Here is a 10,240-nt window from a genome sequence, read left to right as displayed (position 1 = left end):
TCCTTTATCTGAAGTATTTGTATAAATATTTTTTATAGTCTTTCACAGTAACGGATGGATTGAGCTCCAGCTGGGCTTTGGCCCTTCTATATTCGTCCCCGTACAGCCCCATAACATTTAGGACACAGCTCCAGACAAACTGACAGCATGCATGAGAAGGAAGCCCAGAAAAGGTGGAACCTGGCAGCCTTCCATCGCCTAACCTTCAGTGATTCTGTGCTGCAATTCCATTCAGCTGGTTACTCCTGTATTATCCAAACTTTCCTGCAGCTCCAGATGCTGCTGTCTTGTCAGAGAGGGCACAATCACACAAAGGCTGAACTGTCTGCCTGCACACATGAACATCTGACATGATGTCGATGTAGAGCTTGGTAGTGTGGTTTAGTGATGGACTTGTCAGTACTGAGGTAAAGTTGCATGACCAGGGTTACAGGTCCTCACCCTTCTATGTTCCCTCTAAACTCTTTTACATTCCTGATGGCCTCATCCTTAAGAGTCTGAAGGTATCATCAACCATGGGGCTTGCCAACCCCCATGGCCACACCCCCACATGTCCCCCTTCTTTATGTCAACCATCTTATTGACACAAATATTACTCCATATACCACACACCCCAATGGGACTAGCCCAGAGGCTATGTGCATCCTCAGCTTAGACTGCTTCAGGAGAGGGAACTTCAAAGTTCCAAGAGGGCACCACTGGTGGGGCTTTGGCAGAGCTGCCTTGGAGACAAAGGACATGAAACAGTTGTCTACCTTGCTTGGCCTTCCACAGAATCCTTCTCTTGGGGGTTTGCTGAGGGTTGAAGAACAGCAGGTGCCAATGGCTACCATGCTGGTGCACCTGAGGCAGCGTCACGCTAACCGAGACTCCCTGATTGCCATCCATGAGCTGGGTCATCGACTGGAGAGCCAAGGTGTAGATGTAGAGCTTGGCAGCATGGTTTAGTGATGGACTTGTCAGCACTAAGGTAAAGTTGCCTGACCTGGGTGACACGTCCCAGAGTAGTGTCAGGCACAATGCAATTCTTTTTGCTTTCTGCATCTATAGCACAGGAAGTAGGACTTTGCCCTACTCTATTGACTGGGCAGGTCTTTTCACATTACTCTATTTAGGTTTGTGTGGCTGGAAGGGGACAATTTCGCAAAAGTGGCCAAGCTCATGGGTACAGCTACAGCCAATAATGATCTATTTTCTTTATTAGGCCTTGCAGAGGGATCTGGATAGGTTGGAGAGCTGGGCGATCACCAACCGCATGAAGTTCAATAAGAGCAAGTGCCGGGTCCTGCACCTGGGACGGGGAAACCCTGGCTGCACGTACAGACTGGGCGATGAGACGCTGGAGAGCAGCCTAGAAGAGAGGGATCTGGGGGTCGTGGTAGACAGCAAGTTGACTATGAGCCAGCAGTGTGCCCTGGCAGCCAGGAGGGCCAATCGTGTCCTGGGGTGCATCAAGCACGGCATCGCTAGTAGGTCAAGGGAGGTGATTGTCCCGCTCTACTCTGCGCTGGTGCGGCCTCACCTCGAGTACTGTGTGCAGTTCTGGGCACCACAGTATAAAAAGGACATGAAACTGTTGGAGAGTGTCCAGAGGAGGGCTACGAAGATGGTGAAAGGCCTGGAGGGGAAGACGTACGAAGAACGGCTGAGGTCACTGGGCCTGTTCAGCCTGGAGAAGAGGGGGCTGAGGGGAGACCTCATCACAGTCTACAACTTCCTCGTAAGGGGGTGTCGAGAGGCAGGAGACCTTTTCTCCGTTAACACCAGTGACAGGACCTGCGGGAAGGGGGTTAAGCTGAGGCAGGGGAAATTTAGGCTGGACGTCAGGAGGGGGTTCTTCACAGAGAGGGTGGTTGCACACTGGAACAGGCTCCCCAGGGAAGTGGTCACTGCACCGAGCCTGGCTGAATTTAAGAAGAGATTGGACTGTGCACTTAGTCACATGGTCTGAACTTTTGGGTAGACCTGTGCGGTGTCAAGAGTTGGACTTGATGATCCTTAAGGGTCCCTTCCAACTCAGGATATTCTATGATTCTATGGGGTTGTTGTAGCCGAATTGCAGGACCCAGCAATTAGCCATGTTGAACCTCAACCCCTTGTTCCTCTGCCCATCGATCCAACCTGTCCAGGTCATTCTTCAGGACCTTCCTCCCCTCTGTCGGATCAACATTTTCCCCCAGCTTGGTGTCATCTGCAAACTTACTGAGGGTGCACTCAAGTTCCTAGTCCAAGTCATCAATAAAGATATTAAAGTGGATGTGCCCCAACACCGATCTCTGGGGAACACCACTGATGACTGGTCGCCAGCTGGACTTCAGTCCGTTCACTACTGCTCTCTGGGCCTGGCCATCCAGCCAGGTTTTCACCCAGAAAAACATGTACCTGTCCAAGCCATGGGCCTCCAGCTTCTCCAGGAGAATCCTGTGGGAGACCATGTCAAAGGCCTTGCTGAAGTCTAGGTAGACTATGAAAGACTATGCCTTTCCCTTATCGACCAGGAGGGTCACCCAGTCATAGAAGGAGATGAGGTTGGTCAGGCAGGACTTGACTTTCATGAACCCATGCTGACTGGGCTTGATCCCCATGTTGTCCTGCAGATGCTATGGTTGCATTCAAGATGACCTGTTCCATCACCTTTAATGGCACCGAGGCTGTAATTCCACAGTTCCTCCTTACAACACTTCCTATAAATGGACATCACATTAGCAAGTCTTCAGTCATCCAGAACCTCTCCGGATGACCATGACCACTGTTAGATGATGGAAAGCAACCCAGCAATCACATCTGCCAACTCTCTCAGCACCCTAAGGTGCATCCCATCAGGGCCCATAGATTGCCTAAAAAACTTCGAACCCAATCCTCTTCAAAACTCTTCCTCCCTCCAGGTTTTCTCTCTTGCTTCCAGGCTCGGTAGTGCATGGGGGTTAGCCTTAACAGTGAAGACTGAGGCAAAGAAGACATTCAGTAATTCCGCCTTCTCTGTGTCCACCATCACCAAGGCACCTGCCTCATTTAGCAGCAGTACACACACATTTTTCTGTCTTCCTATTGCTGCTGATGTATTTGAAAAAGCCCTTCTTTTTGTCCTTGATGTCTCTTGCCAAATTTAATTCTAACCATCTTCGTCACCCTCCTCTGGGCACTCTCCAACAGTTTCATGTCCGTCTTGTACTGTGGTACCCAGAACTGCACACAGTACTGGAGGCGAGACTGCACCAGTGCAGAGTAGAGCGGGACAAGCATTTCCCTTGACTGACTAGCGATGCTGTGCTTGATGCACCCCAGGATACGGTTGGTCCTCCTGGCTGCCAGGGCACACTCATATTCAACTTGCTGTCAACCACAACCCCCAGATCCCTCTCTGTGGGGCTGCTCTCCAGTGTCTTGTCGCCCAGTCTGTACGTATAGCCAGGATTACCCCGTCTCAGGTGCAGGACCTGGCAGTTTTTAAATTTCCTGCGGTTGGTGATCGCCCAGCTCTCCAATCTGTCCAGATCTCTCTGTAAGACCTTTCCACCCTCAACAGAGTCCACAACTCCTCCACGTTTAGTGTCATCAGCAAATTTGCTCAAAACACCTTCTAGTCCTATATCCAAATCGTTTATGAAAACATTGAAGAGGACTGGCCCTAAAATAGAGCCTTGGGGGACTGCACTGGTGACCGTCTGCCATTACCGGCATTTACCACACCCCTTTGTGCCCTGCCCATCAGCCAATTGCTCACCCATTGTATGATGGTTTTGTTTAGTTGTATGCTGGACATTTTGTCCAGTAGGATCCTATGGGAATCCATGTCAAAAAACTTGCTGAAGTCCAAAAAGATCACATCGGCTGGTTTCCCTTGATTGACTAGATGGGTGATCTTATCATAAAAGGAAATCAAATTTGTCAAACAGGACCTACCCTTCATGAACCCATGTTGGCTGGGATCAATGACTGCATTGCCCTCCAGGTGCACTTCAATAACTTCAAGGATAATCTTCTCCATAATTTTACCAGTCACTGACATGAGACTGAAAGGCCTGTAGTTGCTAAGGTCTTTTTTCTTGCCCTTTTTGAAAACTGGTACAAAAAGGGCAAGAAAGTATAAGGGAGAGTTAAGGATAAGATGACGTGCACACCCGAGTTCCTGATCCCAAATCCTTGAAGTCCCTTTTGATTGCTCACAGGCTATGCGTTGCCACTCCTTCTCCTCCCAGATGTAGGACGAGCAATCGGTAATAGTGTGAGGGTTGAACCAAGCTGGGAAGCCTCCTTGTGATGTCCTTAACCCAGGCCCCAGGAAGGCAGCAGACTTCCCTTAGAGGAGGGTCCCTTCTACATATCGGACCCTCTGTTCCTCTGATTGATAAATCACCCTCAACTAAAACTCACCTTTTCTTCCTGCTGCCTGTGGTCACTATACAGGGGGTTGGTTTTCCAATGCTGGCAATATCTCTGGTGGAGAGGGATTGTAGCCTTTTCCATCCATCGACTGCCTTTCAGCCTCCAAGGCCTTATACCTGTTGCTCAGGTCTACCTGATAGTGTCATATGGGTGAAGGCGGGTTTTGCCCGCCACCTGGAGCCTGGACTTGTTTCCATTCATTCATATCCTTCTGCCTTGTGTCTGTTGAGGGATGGATACTGCATTCCCTTTGTGTTGGGGAATTCCTGGTGCCTGTTCTTGTTTCACAGAGGCCAGAGATGGGCATCAACAGTCTATCTCCCTCTCTGAATCCTAGATGTTCATAAGTTTTACAACCTCTTTTCATAGCTCAGCTACTATGCAGAGCAGGTCTTCCACCTGCTCGTATCTCACTCAATTGCTGTCTCTGCAGCTGCCCAATGGCAGTGTGAAGCTTTGGCACTCCCTGCAGCCTGACACCTGGACAGCTGAGTACTTTTTTGGAAGCTCAGTTTGGGTCCCCACCTCCTTTCTGGAAGTGTGAAGGTGGCCTTCTGCTGTTTGCCATGAGCGGTCTGTCACAGGAGCTCGCTGCAGCACCCTGCTTGCATGAACTGCCACACAGACTGCCACAACATGCCCTGACTGGCACCTAATGCCTTGTTTGCCTTCTCTGTGCACAGCATTCATGGTTGCTCGAGCTCCCTAGGGTCTCCCGATTGGCTCCCTAGGGGCTGCCTTCGTACTACAGAGGGGGGCGCTCTTGAAGGGAAACCCCTGCACCCTGCAGGCCCCCGCTCCTATGCAGAAGGTGTCTGCCCCAGAGCCGATCACCTCAGCAAGTTAGAGTCATTATAATTGGGTTAAATTGGTTTAAATACACAGGCACAATGAATAATGAGGTTTAATGGTGAAGCACAATTCTAATAAAACTGGGGAAAAAATACCACAAAAGAAGAATATAAAGCAGGCTTGGCCTATCATGAGTAACATTATGAGCGATTTTCAGAAAAATGCAGTCAGCTTATGGCTTATGAAATACACCCAGTCATCAGTTTCCACATTACATCCTTGAGGTCCTGGTTCCTCAAGCTGTAGATGAGGGGGTTCACTGCTGGAGGCACCACCAAGTACAGAACTGCCAGCGCCAGGTCCAGGGAAGGGCTGGAAGCAGGGTTCCCCTAATCCTGGTCAGAATCTTCTTCGTTTCTGTGTTTGAAGGACTGTCTGCTGGAAGTTCGAGCAGCAAACTTTTCAGGGAATCCCTTTTTCATGATTGTTTTCTTTTGCAACTCACGTACCCGTGCCTCTAGGATCGTGGTAGATTTTCCATCCCATTTTCTCATGTCCTCTCCATGGTCTCGTAAGTAAAACCACAGGGTAGCACGGGGTGAGTACCCACCATATCATCTTCCTTGTGTGGATGAACGCCTACCCCTGATAGCTGAGACACTGCTCTGTACAGGTACGGAGGAGAATAATCTCTCTTCAAGTTGGTGAACCTTTTCAGAAAGTTTCTCCACAGTGTTCTCTTTTGGTCGGTGGACACTGGTTGGTTCAGGTGGGGATGAAGATAGATTCTCTTTAAGTTGGTGGAACTCTTCAGAAAGTTTCTCCACAGCTGAGACGCAGGCCTGTAAGGAAGAGGAGAGACTTTCTTCGTACTGCCGGAGTTGTTTAGCCACTTCATCCACTGTGGGTTCCTCATCCTCTTTCCAGGCCATTATTGCCAATGAGCTGGCATATGATGATGGTGCACTCCGTACAAACTTCCGCCACATGGGTCGCGTACACCTGACTTCATCTGGATCTTTGGATGTTTGTCTGAGGTCTGGATCCTCATAAATCACTTCCCGTACGGCTAATTCCCTCAGGTACTGGATTCCCTTCTCCATAGTGGTCCACTTGCCTGGTAGACATAAAAGTTCTTCCTTGAAGGGATACCTTTCCCTCACAGCTGAGAGGAGACGCTTCAAGAGGCTGTGAGATTGTGCTCCATCTGCAATTGCTTTGTCAATGCCTGCGTCTCTAGCAAGGGATCCCAGTCGCTTGGCTTCCCTGCCGTCTAATTCCACACAATTGGCTCCAGTGTCCCAGCATCGGAGCAGACAGGTGACAAGCTGCTCACCTATACAGCGACCAAAATCTTTTCACACATCTCGTAACTCACTCTCGTTTAGGCTTCAGGTAGTTACTGTTGATTTTTTGGCATCCTCATCTTCCTCCTCCTGAATCCCTGATGGCCCAGCATCGTTGTCATCTCTATACCTAGATTTTTCAGAAGACTCTCTGCGTTCTAAACGACCTGAATCTATACACGATTTTTTCACCTTCTCTACAGGGGCAGCTTGCAGTGCTACAGCTCGCTTCTCTGACCCCGTTACAGGGTCTGCCACAGGGGTTGGAATACCCTCTGCAGGGTCAACTTGCACTGCTAGAGTTCATTTCTCTGACACAGTCACAGGAGCTGGAGCGGCTGCAGGAGCTGGAGCAGCTGCAGGAACCAGAGCTGGAGCAGCTGCAGGAACCAGAGCTGGAGCGGACTCGATGATCTTGGAGGTCTCTTCCTAGATGATTCTGTGAACTGGAGCTGGAGCGGCTGCAGGAGCTGGAACTGGAGCCGCTGCAGTGTCCACAGTAGGGGTCACAGTGGCCGTTGGATCTGTCACAGGGCTTGGAGTGGCCGCAGGGTCTGTCACTAAGTTGATAGCAGTATCCATGGCAGCTCGATAGGCATGAGCCAGGCCCCAGCATGTTACAATGATTTGTGTTACTTTGGAACTGCCAGAGTCATGACACCTTTTTTTCAAGCATTCTGCCAATTTTTGAGGATTTTGCAGTTGTTCAGGGGTGAATTTCCAAAACACTGGGGGTGCCAACTGCTCTAGATGCCTGCCCATATCCTCCCATACTCCCTGCCACCCACAACTATACTGCCTCCGGGCAGATCTCCGGATGAGCTTCCTAAGTAGTTGTTTAACTTTAAGCAGAACCTGAAGCACATTCATGAGGCATAACAACAAGACCATGCTGGTCTGAGTATCCCAAGAATATTCAATATCTTGGAGAGCTATTGTAACAAGCTCAGAGGGTAAGAGGGTGCTGAAGAAGAAAGGGAGAGTGATCAAGGAGGATAAGGAGGTGGTGAAGGAGAAAGGAAGAGTAAATGGGTAAGAAAAAATATCTTCCCGTTTCCCCTCCACAGATTGACTCCCTAATGAAAAAAGGCAACAGATACAATTGCTAATAGTTTCCAAGATACAGTTTCCAAAGTATAGAGTCGATGACGTTACTGAGTACAAATACCAAGTCATGACCAGATATTTCATCATCTCATAAGCCACTGTTACAACACTCAGTACCATAATGATCTTAAACCAGGGCCCAGAGAGGATAAACAACATGACAGGGAGCACATACGGAAATAGTGTGCTATAATACTCAATTTGGAAAACACAGCAGAGTTGAAATTAAAGCAATCAGCATTATGACAAGTGACTATTAAGCAGGTCTAATACCAATTTTAGTTCAACACACTCTGGTCAGATGTGTCATTATCTCAACCTTTCGGGCCCCAAGTTAGGCACCAAAAAGACTGTCGTGGTCTTTATAATAATACTTGGTATTTATAATAATAATAACAATGATGATAATAGTATTACTACTAATAATGCGTACAAACAAGTGATGCACAATGCCATTGCTCACCACCCACTGACCGATGCCCAGCCTAACCCCGAGCAGTCCTGGCCCCCCACCCCAGCTAGCTACCCCTTAAATATTGTTTAGCACGATATCAGATGGTATGGAATACCCCTTTGGCTAGTTTGGGTCACCTGTCCTGGATCTGTCCCCTCCCAGCTCCTACTGCACCCCCAGCCTGCCTGCTGGCATGACAGAGTGAGAAGCTGAGACGTCCTTGGCTTGGTGTAAGCACTGCTCTGCAACAATTAAAACATCAGCATGTTATCAGCACTTTTCTCATCCTAAGCCAAAACATAGCACCCTAGCAGCTACTAGGAAGAAAATTAACTCTGTTCTAACTTAAACCAGGACATGGGCGAACATAGAGAAACCTCTTAACATTTACAAGAGAGAAGAGCTCAGTCCTGCAGCAGAGGAAGAGGAACCCCACACATGGGAGGGACCCTGCTGAGGAGTAGTGTGCAGGAGGAGGAGGGACTGGGCACCACGAGGGATGCCATACGAGAAGTGGTGCCTGCTCACCAGGAACCAGGCCAGCTTCCTACAGAGCTCCTTATGAGCAGCATGGCCACCAAGAAGATCTGAGTTATCAGACTCAGCTCAGATCGAACATGACACTACCCACAGAAGGGTCTGCATCCAGCAGTGGAAGATTTGGAAGTCCAGGAGTCCCTCAGACAGCCTGGTGAGGAGAAGAGTAACGGCTGTGGCAAGGCTCAAAGTCCCAACAGGACCCAGGTCTTTGTGTCCGTGGCTATGGCTGTTGTCTCTGCCACTGAGGCCCATGAGGAGACAGCTTATTGCTAAAGCACCAGGGCCTCATTGCCTCCTCGCCCCCACCCATGAACCAGGCAGGGGTCGTACCATTCTCCTGCACTTGGCAATGCACATCCCCATCTCCTACTGCCCAACAAAGAGCCCTGAGCAACCTGTCAAGGGAAAGGATCTCCCTTCCTGTGTGCCATGCAACAAGACCTGGCCCTTGTGCTTGCTGACACACATCCAGTTTGTCTATGCCTCAGTGTCATCTTCACACAGCCTTTGTCTCCTTGTCCTCACTGCCTCCAGGGTTCTGCTCTAACAAGCTCCAAGGGAGGCTGTGTCAGTGCTGGCCCTCAGGGGGACACTGCAGGAAACTTGCCTCTGACTTGGACTTCTTGAGAGATATCTTCAATTGTCTCTGAGTGCCTGAGGTTCGTGTGTGGGCTCATCAGCAAAGCCCCCAGAGGGGTGATTGCAGTGCCTTGGGCTGGTGCTGTGCTGCTGAGCTGTGTTGGGCTCATTGGACAGAGAGAGCTCGTGGCAAGAGGGCCGTGGTGCAGAGAGACAGCTGTGCCCAGGAGCAGCTCCTCTGCACAGCGCAGCAGGGCTGGGGGCTCTGACCGCAGCTGGCACACAGACATAGAGAGAAGGAGAGAGTGGCTGAAGGCAGTTGGTAGTGGGAGGATGCTGAGAGCTGCCTGCTGGAGAAATGTGCACAGCCCTTGACAAGGTAAGGGTCTGGCTGCAGGGCCATGCAGCTGCAGGTCCTGGAAGGGTCTCCTCTTGCTGGGTGTTGTTTCTGGGAGGGCAGTGGGCAATGCAGTAGGCTTTGAGAGTCCTGCTGGGTTGCAGTGCGAGCTGAGGAAGTCTGGCAGAAGCCCCTTGGAGTGTCATAACCCAGCTGCCCCTGGTCAGACAAGAGCCAATCGACTAAGCCTTCACCAGACACTGTAGGGAGTACAGCTGGGATACTGGGACACCCCAGCTTGTGGATATCCAGCTCTGTTTATGGGGCATCCTCCTGCGTTGCAGGCTACTCTCCAGCAGGATGCAGTTCTCTTGTGGCATCCTTGTGTTATCCAGGATCCCGAAGAAAAGGACACCTCCTTGCTAAGACCATGTCCGTGCTACTGGATGGCAGTCTGTGGGCAGCTGGAGTGAGGCCTCTGCACCCCTTGTTAGGAGGAAAGAACTGAGATCCTGTTCAGTCCCGTGGTGACAAGGTGAGGATTCTGTCCAGCTGCTCTGGGACTGGGACTTCTCTGCTCTCAGCTGTCTCCGGTTTCTTCTCAGGGAAACACCACAGTGGGATGGTCCTACAGCTCTCAGAGAGGTGACAGGGCAGCTGAGAACACCAGTGTTCAGCAGTGGCATCTGCAGATCTACT

The sequence above is a fragment of the Netta rufina genome (assembly GCF_964035555.1).
Source record: "Netta rufina genome assembly, chromosome: 18".
In the NCBI taxonomy this organism is placed as follows: domain Eukaryota; kingdom Metazoa; phylum Chordata; class Aves; order Anseriformes; family Anatidae; genus Netta; species Netta rufina.
The sequence above is the reverse complement of the archived record's forward strand: the minus strand, read 5'-3'. Positions refer to the sequence as shown.